Below are 13,124 nucleotides of genomic sequence, written 5' to 3' on the forward strand. Positions count from 1 at the left end.
ACATGCTTGTTGGGTGCAGGTAGCAGAGCTGGACTGGCCCTAGCGGGCACCGGGTGCTTACCTGGTGGGCCGGAAGGGTGAGGGGCAGTTTTGTTACTGAGGGCTGGTGGTTCTGCAATATCGGCCCCTGTAACAAAAGCGGAAGCGGTGCTTGACACCAGCACCCGCCCCAGGGCCGGCACTTCTCAGTAGCACCCCTTACCCCACCCCCGCCTCCGCCCTGATTGGCGCTTCCCAGTAATCCTCCATGACCGGTCGAGCGGAATTGCCAGGGCTGGTTTCCGCTCCCAGTCTGGCCGGGGCAGGTAGCACATACCCTCACGCTTGGAAGGCATAGAGGCGGCCGGGGCCTACAAGCGTTGTCAGATTGTCAGATGTTCATCGGTGGGAAGGTGTTTACATTACCTCACCGTCCAGCAAGCATTACTGAGAGGCATGGAAATGCAAAAGGCAGTCAGCATCCACACATTAACACATAGTGAGTGCAAGTACACGAATACTACCTCAACACAACACGCAGGCTTGGAGGAGTAAAAAGAGCCAGAAGGATTTAAGGGCTCAAACCAATTTGCAAATCCGATCTCTTGGTTCTAACTAGCAGATGAGTAGACGAGTACACCAATGGCCTGATGGGATGCATGAGGAACTGTACAGCCAGGTGGACTTTAGCTGTTGGTAGCTGTGGGGTTTAATAGACCTTTTACATTTGAGGACTACCTACATGTTGTGGTGTTTACCCAACTGTCATTGATGCACCGAGGTGTGTCGATCTCAGCACAAGCTGACATGTCCATCACTTCCTCTCGCTTGATCTGCAGAGGTGGCAAAAAAATGCCAGCATCTGACGATCAAATCTAGCTTTCCATAAGTCACAAATTACAAGGAGACATGTAAAATTTCAAACAGATTCAAACAACTGCCTTAGCTTTGTTTCATGTTCAGTCATAAATTCACTCACTCACTCACTCACATACAAGTGTGTACTTTTAAAGGAATCCTGTAAAGCACACTGTCACCTCAACAAGGTCTCCAGGCACTAGGCACAGCTAGTTAAGCTAACGGGAAACAGCCATTACAACGGGCTGTTACCATGCACAGGCTTTACCACGTGATGGTTACAGCATGACTACCTTTCCCACGCATTGCAAGGCTGCCCCGAGGGGTTGCGCAGCAGCCCCCCTAACAGGGCGGCCGCCTTAGTGCCGCATGTAGGCACTGGGGGCAGCCGGTCTAGTCCCTGGGCTCAGCCAGGGAAGACGTCCGGCGAATGGTTACTTCCGGCGGTGGGGGAGGGGGCAAGGGTATTTAGGCTGTGCCCGCCCCTTCCTCGCCCTCTTGTCCCTCTTGTCTCGTCTGGTGGTTTTTGGAGCACAGCCGCGTGGTGGGTCTTTCTGTGTCACACTGGGGTTAGCCTGCCTTTAATCTCCCTGTTTGTCACACGCGGTTTTAAGACGATGATTGAGTTGTTAGTACTGTTATTAGTATTGAACACACCAGGTATTTGTGGTACTGATATTTGCACCCAAACAATAGGTACTCTAGGACACATGTCCTGCATTACACTTCGAAGTATGGTCGGGTCAAGTGACGGAGTAGAGCAATCATCGCATGGTATATCTGGGCATGGAGGATTGCCAGGCAAGATTGTAGCGTAGGCAGGTAGTGGTACTTATCGGGGAATGGATGTTTGTCTCAATGGCATGCCGCCATGCAAAGGGACCATGTAACTAGGTCACGTGCATCAGGCAGTGACAGGTCAACAGGGACCATATGTACTGGAATGTACAGGAGTGGTTCCCACCTCGATTGGTCAGATGGGAGGGTCGTCTTTATTCTCACTGGATACCCTTACTCCAACACTCCTATTGTAAGCTTAGGATGCCTGTTTACGCTGTTAGACCTGCTATTAGTTATTAAAATCTCCTATGTGCCTTGGCATGGTTTGTCTCGCTTCAGGGCCAGTTGGGGGTTACTGTTCAGGACACGGTTAGACTTCTTGAACATAGACTTTTCAACATCCTCCTAGGAAACCATGATTAGCATGAAGGTATTGTACCATGGAGAGCCAATGGTTGTGGGTTTGTGCACAACAGTAGCAAGGGAATTACAGTCTGCTTCATCAGGCCACGTGTTCCATCTTTAGCACCTGCAGCTGTATAGCTCCTATTTTCACCCGGGACTGGGACTGGCAATGTCTAACCCTTACAGCCAGACACGGAATAGGCACAGGACACACCTTGTTGAGGCAGTAGCATTGTCTGTTTCGCTTCGAGGCAAGTTCTGGGTACGGTCCGACTTTCTGGTTGCGTTTGGATGCTTGGACAGGTGCCCGCGCACCTGTCCAAAAGGACATGTAGCACGGCGATAAGTGGTTCAGTTGCTCCACTTATTCGTGTTAACGGGCAGGTGAAGCAGCAGAACTTAGAGGGGCTTGGGTCTGACCTCTGGTTCAAGGGCGGAGCCTGGTAAGCCCACTTAGCAGCCCGTCCTTGAGTTAGACGAAACAGGTACCATTGATGGGAGTAACGGTAAAGGGCAACTTCTCCCGCCCTCCAGCACTGGCTGGCAGCTATGCAGGTTGTGGAAGTGGCCTTCCAACAAGGGCGATTTGGTCCATATGATTGGGGGAAACTCCTGGGAAACATTTTGGGCTACTAAGTAGCAGGAGAACTACTGGCATTCCCAGTATTCAACAGAGAGAGGTATTTACGCTCTGGTTCCCCCCTGGGTCACGCTGTCCTGTCTGCTCCCTGGTATGCTAGCAGAAGTTTGGGAGGGCAAGGCTTCACTTAGGGTGGTGACTGTCGGAAGGTGATGGTCATACTCCGACTAGTGCTAGACTCAGATAACTGAGGAAAGAGGAGGTAGAGCGGGCTTGTTAACTCTTAACTACACTCGCATTGGCACTTCCTGGCAGGAGTGGCTTGGAATAGGTTTTGTTCTTCAGCCAGGCAAATGTATCATTGGACCATCGCCTATTTTTAGGCAGGTTAATTCAGTCAGAAATCCATGGGGAGTTTAGAATGGATGGGGCCACCTGTCCTGATGGGGCATGATGCCTCTGGTCCGGTATTGGTTAAGACTTGTTTTGGCTGGACCTGGGAGAAGCCCGGCCTTAAGTGGTTTTGGCTTCATCAGGCATGGTCTTTACACGCTGAGTACACAGGGTGCTTGGAGGGAGATGGGGTGCACCTCTCTAGTTTAGGCATGGATCCTTTCCTCGGGACCGAGGGGAAGCTTTGGCTGCAGCAGGTTGTAAGGAAATAAGGCTACCTTGGTGGGGGGCCCTGGTAGTGACGGTGGCCACTCCCAAGGCTGTGGAGGAGTTACAGGGCGATCCAGAGTCTGCAGATACCAAGGGGTACTTCATGCAGCAGCACAGCGTGGTGCTAAGCCAGGATACCCAGGGATGTCTAGAGTGTCCCCTGGAAGAACTACGGCGCCCCGTTTAGTCCTACGGGCAGTTGTGGGTCTGAGCAACCGGGGGCTGCCAGCATACGCTCCGCCCACCTCTTTCGGGGGGGGGGGGCGTGAGTAAGCACGTGGACTGGTGGTCCACGGATGGGAGGGGTGGCCCCTCCCAAGGTTTGGTATGCACCAATCGGTGACTGCCATGGTGTAATTTAGGCCTATCAGACGGGCAGGCTGCTAGGGGTTGGCCTGCCCTGGGATCGGATCGCCCGTAAGATAACCCACCATGTTTGCATATTGGTTATGCTAATAAACCTGCAGCAATATTTCTCCACTTACAAAAAGTGTTGTGTGGTTTATTTATGTATTTACTATGTGTTATGTGACAACAGTTGCCGATATTGGCACTATGAAAGGCTGCCCCGGGGGGTTGCGCAGCAGCCCCCCTAACAGGGCGGCCGCCTTAGTGCCGCATGAAGGCACTGGGGGCAGCCGGTCTAGTCCCTGGGCTCAGCCAGGGAAGACGTCCGGCGAATGGTTACTTCCGGCGGTGGGGGAGGGGGCAAGGGTATTTAGGCTTTGCCCGCCCCTTCCTCGCCCTCTTGTCCCTCTCGTCTCGCCTTGCCCGCCCCTCCGCTTACCCAGCAGACGGAGGTACAAGGAGGGGGGTTAGGCTCTCTAACATGTTATTTTGTGTTGCAGGAGGAGTTACAGGGCGAACCAGAGTCTGCAGATACCAAGGGGTACTTCATGCAGCAGCACAGCGTGGTGCTAAGCCAGGATACCCAGGGATGTCTAGAGTGTCCCCTGGAAGAACTACGGCGCCCCGTTTAGTCCTACGGGCGGTTGTGGGTCTGAGCAACCGGGGGCTGCCAGCATACGCTCCGCCCACCTCTTTCGGGGGGGGGGGGCGTGAGTAAGCACGTGGACTGGTGGTCCACGGATGGGAGGGGTGGCCCCTCCCAAGGTTTGGTATGCACCAATCGGCGACTGCCATGGTGTAATTTAGGCTTATCAGACGGGCAGGCTGCTAGGGGTTGGCCTGCCCTGGGATCGGATCGCCCGTAAGATAACCAACCATGTTTGCATATTGGTTATGCTAATAAACCTGCAGCAATATTTCTCCACTTACAAAAAGTGTTGTGTGGTTTATTTATGTATTTACTATGTGTTATGTGACAACAGTTGCCGATATTGGCACTAAGCTTTAGGACTCAGCGCTGGGAGGTGGGTTTTTTTAGGACAGGGAGCTAGTGCCAGGGGCTGGTTTTAGGACTCACGGCTGGGGAGGGTTGGGGGGGGGGGGGGCTGGGAGCCAGGGAGAGTTGTGCAGGGGTCCAAGAGCAGTTAGGATCTCCTGCCTGGTTGTCCATGGCTCTGTTGCTGCCTCCAGTCCCCAAGGGGGAAAGTCTGAAATTGTCGGGGCGCTTTGTCTTTCCTCGATTGTGTTCTCGCAGGGGCCGGATGTGTATCTGTTTTTCATCAGTGGATGTCCAGATGGACAGTGAAATGTTGTGCACCGTTGGAAGCCGATCTAACGGAAAACATTGGTGGGAGTTGAGGATCACACTGTTAAACCGGCCAGGGGCTTTAACAAAGATTATGGTGGAACCGAAATAGGACATGCCTTTCCATAGGGGGTTGCCGTCTGTAAGACGCAAGGCAGTCTGGGAGATGTAGTCTTTCCACTTGTCATTCCCCTTTTCAGTCTTCCTTTAGCAGTAAGATACTGACCAATTTTCAATTGGACAATCCTCGTGCTTTGAAATATTAATGCTGTACAATTTTCACCGAGGTAATTTCTTGATCTCGTGAATTTCAATTGTACTTAAAGCTATTTATAGAAGCTAAACTTTCTTAAGTAGTGCACAAAGGGGCTAAGGCCTCTTGAGACTTATCTAATCTTCAATGGTAATCCTTTTGTGAAATGACAGATTCTGTCAGAGTCACACCTCACCATTCTGGAAAGTACCAGAGGGAGTCTTTGACCAAGAAAAAAATTGAAAATATTTTTTCCAATAGGCTCATGAACAAGTGAGCGATATTTGGGTTGTAACACAGTAAAGACAAAGAACGTATTAATATCTTTGGAAGCGTCTTCTATATATGATCCGCAATTGCACTGCAAGCTTCCCTCACACAATGCACAAACACAACATATGCGCAGCAGCCTCGCCCCCCTCTCACAAAGTAGACTAGGTGAGGCACTGGACAGTAGCATCAGGGCAAGCTCCCCTCACACACACAGAACAAGCATAGCACGGCCATAATCAGTGCAAGCTCCCCTCACACACACAGAACAAAGATAGCACAGCCATAATCAGTGCAAGCTCCCCTCACACACACAGAACAAGGATAGCATGATCAGAATCAGTGCAAGCTCCCCTCACACACACACAGGATAGCATGATCAGAATCAGTGCAAGCTCCCCTCACACACACAGCGCAAGGATAGCCGGTCATAATCAGTGCAAGCTACCCTCACACACACAGAACAAGGATAGCATAGTCATAATCAGTGCAAGTTCCCCTCACACACACAAAACAAGGATAGCACGGTCATAATCAGTGCAATCTCTCCTCACACACATAGGCATAAGATGGCTAAAATCAGTGCAAACTCCCATCGCACATACATAACACGAATAGCATGATCATAATCAGTGCAAGCTCCCCTCACACACACACACAAGGATAGCATGATCAAAATCAGTGCAAGCTCCCCTCACACACACAGCACAGGGATAGCTAGGTCATAATCAGTGCAAGCTCCCCTCACACACACAGAACAAGGACAGCACGGTCATAATCAGTGCAAGCACCTGTCACACACCCAGAACAAGCATAGCATGTTCATAATCAGTGCAAGCTTCCCTCACACCCACAGAACAAGCATAGCCAGGCCATAATCAGTGCAAGCTCCCCTCACAAACACAGAACAAGAATGGCATGATCATAATCAGTGCAAGCTCCCCTCACACATCCAGAACAAGCATAGCACGGTCATAATCAGTGCAAGCTATACTCACACACACAGAATAAGGATGCCATGGTCATAATTAGTGCAAGCTCCCCTCACACATACAGAACAAGCATAGAATGGTCATAATAAGTGCAAGCTCCCCTCACACATGCAGAACAAGCATAGCACGGTAATAATCACTGCAAGCTCCCCTCACACACACACAGAACAAGCATCGCACAACCATAATTAGTGCAAGCTCCTCTCACACACACAGAACAAGGATAGCATGGTCATAATCAGTGCAAGCACCCCTCAAACACACAGAACAAGGATAGCACGGTCATAATCAGTGCAAGTTCCCCTCACACACACACGGAATACGTATAGCATAGTCATAATCAGTGCAAGCTCCCCTCACACACACAGAACAAAGATAGCACACTCATAATCAGTGCAAGCTCCCCTCACACACACAGAACAAGGATAGCACAGTAATAATCAGTGCAAACTCCCCTCACACACACAGAACTAGAATAGCACGCTCATAATCAGTGCAAGCTCCCCTCACACATACAAACAAGGAAAACACGTTCATAATCAGTGCAGGCTCCCCTCACACACAGAACACGCATAGCACAGTCATAATCAGTGCAAGCTCCCCTCACAAACACAGAACAAGGATAGCACGGTCATAATCAGTGCAGGCTCCCCTCACATACACAGCGCAAGGATAGCTTGTCATAATCAGTGCAAGCTCCTCTCACACACACAGAATAAGGATAGCATGGTCATAATCAGTGCAAGACCCCTCACACCCACAGAACAAGCTTAGCACGGCTATAATCAGTGCAAGCTCCCCTCGCACACACAGAAAAAGCATAGCACGGCCATAATCAGTGCAAGCTCCGCTCACACACACAAAACAGGGATAGCACAGTCATAATCAGTGCAAGTTCCCCTCAAACACATAGGCATAGCATGGCCAAAATCAGTGCAAGTTCCCCTCACACATACAGAACCAGGATAGCACAGCCATAATCAGTGCAAGCTCCCCTCACACACACATCGCAAGGATAGCCGGTCATAATCAGTGCAAGCTCCCCTCACACATGCAGAACAAGGATAGCATGGTCATAATCAGTGCAAGCCCCCCTCACACCCACAGAAAAAGCATCGCACGGCTATAATAAGTGCAAGCTCCCCTCGCACACACAGAACAAGCATAGCACAGCCATAATCAGTGCAAGCTCCCCTCACACACACAGAACAAGGATCCAATGGTCATAATCAGTGCAAGCTCCCCTCACACACACAGAACAAAGATAGCACAGCCATAATCAGTGCAAGCACCTCTCACACACACAGAACAAGGATAGCACAGTCATAATCAGTGCAGGCGCCCCTCACACACACAGAACAAGGATAGCACAGTCATAATCAGTGCAGGCGCCCCTCACACACACAGAACAAGGATAGCATGGTCATAATCAGTGCAAGCTCCTCTGATGCATACACATGGAATGGAGGCCGCACAGGTAAATGCATCTGAAAAAGAAGACAGGTCCACCACACGCAGCAGCAATGCAGGTTTCCCTCAAAGACCAGGTGAAGCATGGAAGCAAAATACATTTTCTCTCAGTTAGACAGAGTGAAAGTTGCAAAGGAAACAAGCTTTGGCAAAACTACTAGGTTTGGCTTGCAATTGAGCCCTCACTAAAACATTATAAACAGCCTGCTAAAGTGAAAAAACAAACATTGCTTTCTGTATGCAATGCATCTATCAGCTAAAGAATTTAAATATGTGTTTAGCCAGCGTATTTTTTGACACGTAAAATAGTTCTTCATGCACTGTAATGCAAGTACTCCACAGGAGGCAGATGATACACCAAACAGCCACTAGCATGAGGTGAGGGGAAAATACTACTATGGGCAGAGCCTAGGGCCATTCTGGATATGTGTTAAGGAATTGGGAAAATAGGTATTACAAACAACTGCACTGTTAAGCAAAGCCTTAAAGTAAAATTATAGGGAATTAAAGTGCCAGAACAATAGCTCCTTCGCTAAAGAAAAATGTTCAAGAAATATACTAAAAAGTCTCCCCAAGGAAATATACAAGGATCTACACAAATACTCTAGTAACAAGTCTAATGTTGGTGCAGTGTAAGACATTTTATAACCATTACCTCTTCCCTCACTAAGTGAGGCTATGGAATCATCCGCACCTTGGCTGGGCGGCGATGTTGAGTCTGACGCCATCTCGTTGGAAGGCTGGCTGAAGACCAACCTGGAAGAGGCTGCTCCTCTGTCCTCACGCACCTCAAGGAGGACCCATCCATACGCTCCTTGGCCTATTGAACACCGAAGAACCAGTAAAAGGACATGCAGGGCTCTGGAAAGGAAATGGCGCAAATATTATTCTCTAGATGATAGGAAAATATATAAGACTGCCCTAAAATGTTATTACCTTCTGGTGAAAGAGGCCAAAATGAATCATCTTCAAGCAAAGATTGACATGGCTCAAAATAAGGGAAAAATAATCTTTAACATAGTGGAATCTTGTACCTCCCTTGGGGCAATAAAGAAAGAATCTATTCACTCAGCCGACTGGACTCAGCAAGTGACTCTATCCTTCCACAATAAGATTTCTTTATTTCAATAATCTTTTGTAGCAACCTCTGAAGAGAACCGAGCGATAGAGTAATCTCTGACCAAAAAGGTAGATGCTCTGCTGACCCTGATGTTATTAGAGTTTGCTAAAATATATTTAGCCGACTCGCTCCATTATCTTAAAGGTCTTCGGCCGGGATCGCCAAGCGATGCCTGCCCTGCAAAATGTCTGACTTCCCTTGCTCCCACGATTAATGTCACAGTAAATAAGGTCCTGAATGAATCCCTTTCTGCGGGGAAAGTACCATGCATATGGAAGCAGGCCAAAATTCTTCCACTTTTAAAAAAACCTTCGGCTGACCATAACGATCCCTCCAGCTATAGGCCGGTATCTCTCCTTCCGGCCCTCTCAAAAGTTCTAGAAAAATATGTAAATAAAATCATTTCTAATCACGGAGAAAGCCACAATCTGCTGCACCCGTCTCAATCGGAGTTTAAGGCTAATTTTAGCACTGAGACAGCCACACTGGAAGTGACAGAGTACATCAGAGAAAAATTGGATCAGGGCGGAAGGGCTGTCCTGAAATTACTCAATCTGTCTGCAGCATTTGACACTGTCCCGCACGTGAGTCTCATTGACAGATTGAGGCATCTGGGAATTGGCTGGACTGTATTGGCCTGTTTGGATTATTTCCTACAGGACAGAGCCCAAGAAATATGGCTTCCCCCCACTCAGCCCCCATGCTTGGCTTGAAGGTTGGAGTTCCCCAGGGCTCCATTCTTAGTCCGACACTTTACAATCTGTACTTGTCCCCCTTAGCATTCGTGGCAGAGGCAAATGGCGCCAAGATTATATCCTACTCGGATGACATGCAATTGATTTTCACCTGCGAAAAAGGAGCTAACTTAGATGGTACAAACATCAGAGCATGTCTGACAAAGGTATTTCAGTGGCTCAAGACGAATCAGCTTAAGTGCAACTCGGATAAATCAGAGATTGTCTTCTTTGGCCAACCTGTAGTCAGTATTTGGAACGCATGGTGGCCTGAAGAATACTCGCCTTCACACTCAGAGCAATCATCTGTGAGAAACCTTGGTGTTTTCCTGGATAATGCACTTTCCTTGAGGTCCCAGGTCCAAAGTCTGGTCGGCACCTGCTTCGGCATTCTGCGCATGCTATGAAAATTTCCTCCACTTCTAACACTAGAGACTAGGAAAACAGTGGTCCAGGCATTGGTGACCTCAAGACTGGACTACGCAAATGTCCTGTATTTGGGCCTTCCCAGTTGCCTTGTACAACGCCTGCAAGTAGCACAAAATGCTGCCGCCAGGGCAATTCTCAGACCTAAAGCCAGGTCTCTTATGTCGCCCCTCCATAAATCCCTCCAGTGGCTATGATTGAAAGAAAGGATTATATGCAAAGCCCTCGTTGTCTTCTTAAGGCCCTTCATGGGAAAGGAGCAGAATACCTTAACAAGCAAGCTAACCGCTACCTTCCAGCACGGTCCCTAAGATCCTCTTCCTCTGACCTTGCCCGTACACCCAAGGTGCGCTTGGCCCATATGGGTGACAAATCATTTAGTTTTCTGGGTGTGCAGGCTTGGAACAAACTACCGGCCACTCTTCGGGCCATCCCAGACATCTCAGTTTTTAACAAGCACCTGAAAACATGGCTTTTTAGAACTTAGCAGCGTTTTCTTGCTCCCCCACCCGCTCTATGTCAGCGCCAGGACACTCTTTGCGAGTAACTGTAGCGCTATAACAAATTTGGTTAATTTATTCATTCATTACTTAAATATAACATAACAAATGATAACTTAGAATTTGCATACCAAAGCAATACATTCAGTACTTCTAGTCTTTGAAGAGATGTAGGTACCATGCCTTTATTTTTTTAAAATAAATGGAAGACATGCAAGTAAAAACACCGAAGATCAAAAGGAGCGCTCTTATTTCTATATTCTGAGTACAATTTAATACAAAAAGTATTCTATAGCCCTAAAGAACAGTAGTTGATGTAAATATCCTTTCCGGTGGCAGCAGATATACCACTTATGAAGTATATTCTGACAACACATCCCTAGGGGCTGTAGTTATTGGATCAATAGCAAAGCCACTTATGGGTGGTGCGGTGCCCAGGCGGCGCACACCACCCAGGCACTTCAAGAGCACCCTTAACAGTCTTAACAGTTACCAGCCATCTCTGCAAATCTTGGATTTTATCAGTTTAAATCTTAAATGTTACTGGTTAACAGGAACAGCTGCCAAGCTGAACACCTTATTTCTGTGGTATACAATGTACATAAAAGCATAGTGTGGCTGACTGGTCACTGATAGTTCTCTACATGAGCACTGTACACATATACATATACATATATACGACATACAGAAATACATGGAGCACCATTCAATGCTTTAGTCTGGTATTCGTTTAAACAACCAGTCATCAACTAATTGAAATAAACCACTAAGGTCATGATTAGAATATATGCTCTATCAGGGTGCATTTATCTTTTTTCACAGAAAATCTAAGAAATCATATTTTCCCAAAACATCCTCTTCATTAACAATCCTTTCCCTGCATACAATCTCATCTCCCATGCTGCAACTCATGAAGTATTAGTAATCAGCACGAGCAAAATATTTACTGAAAGCTACCTGTGTACATGGTAACCTGTGGAAAAACCTTCACTCGTGCACATACAGGCACTAGATAGGCAGCAGCGATATAAGTTTCAGTGGCACACACAGAACAGATACAACACAGCATCAGTGCAAGGTTCACTCTTGCACAGAACAGATACAGTGTGGGCAGCACTGCAGGTTTCCCCTCAAACATACAGATCAGGTGCAACATTGCAGCAGTGCAAGCTTCACTCACATAGAATTGGTAGAACACTGGCAAGAGTAGTGCAAGCTTCGCCCACACTACAGGTACATCACAGACAGCAGCAGTGCAAGCTTCACTCACAGAACTCTCAAATAGAACAGGCATGGGACTGGTACAGCATGGCAGAACTAGTGAAAGTGTCACCTGCCTTCAGAGCACACACTCAATGTGGAGCAGAAGCTTTACACACACAGCACAGGTATAGAACTGGCAGCAGTAGTGCAAGCTTCACTCACAGAACTTTCAAGAAGAACAGGCATGGGACTGGTACAGAATGGCAGAACTAGTGAAAGCTTTACCCGCCTACAGAGCACACACTCAATGTGGAGCAGAAGCTTCACTCACACAGAACAGGTACAACACTGGCAGCAGTAGTGCATGTTTTACTTGGACCTACCGCTGTAGCTTGGCAGCAGTGCAAGCTTCGCTCATAAGAATCAGAAATAGAACAGGCAAAGAACTGGTGCTGCAGGAACGGTGCAAGTTTCACTCCCAGATGTCATAAAGAGAATCGACACGGGACTGATGCAGCATTGGCAGGAACAGTGTACATACTGCACGTGCAGCTGCAGTGCAAGCTTCACTCACACACACAACATGTACAGCACATGGAGCAGCAAAACAAGGTTACTCTCACATACAGAAGTGTAGCAAGGTACCAATGTGTGCTTCAATCGTGCACAAAACAGGTTTAGCAAGAGGACCAGCAGTTCAAGACACACACACGCACACACGCACACACGCACACACACCACCCCCCCCCCAATCGGACTCATAAGCAACTGGAGGAACAGTTCAAGCTTTACACACACACACAGCACGCATGCACACACAATATCAAAGCAATCGGACTCATAAACAACTGGAGGAACAGTTCAAGCTATACACACATGCACACACAACAGCAATGCACGTTTCCCTCACATAGGGCCTCATGTAGGTGGCATACACTTTACCGATTCTAAAATACCGAATCATACCGATTCGGTATTTAAGAATCGGTAAAGTGTATGTAGGTAAAAATTCGGTAAATGTTACCGAATCGGAGTGAGTCGGTAATTACCGAATCGGTAATTACCGATTCGGTAATGAGGCATACCTTCCCATTGAGGGGAAGGTATGCCTCATTACCGAATCGGTAAATACCGATTCGGTAATGGGGGAGAACATGCAAGGGTGGCAGGGTGTCACATTGACACCCTGTTGCACCCCTGATTCGGCCATGTGTGCACATGTGGCACACATACATGC

The sequence above is a fragment of the Triturus cristatus genome, chromosome 3_2 (assembly GCF_964204655.1).
Source record: "Triturus cristatus chromosome 3_2, aTriCri1.1, whole genome shotgun sequence".
Classification (NCBI taxonomy): Eukaryota; Metazoa; Chordata; class Amphibia; order Caudata; family Salamandridae; genus Triturus; species Triturus cristatus.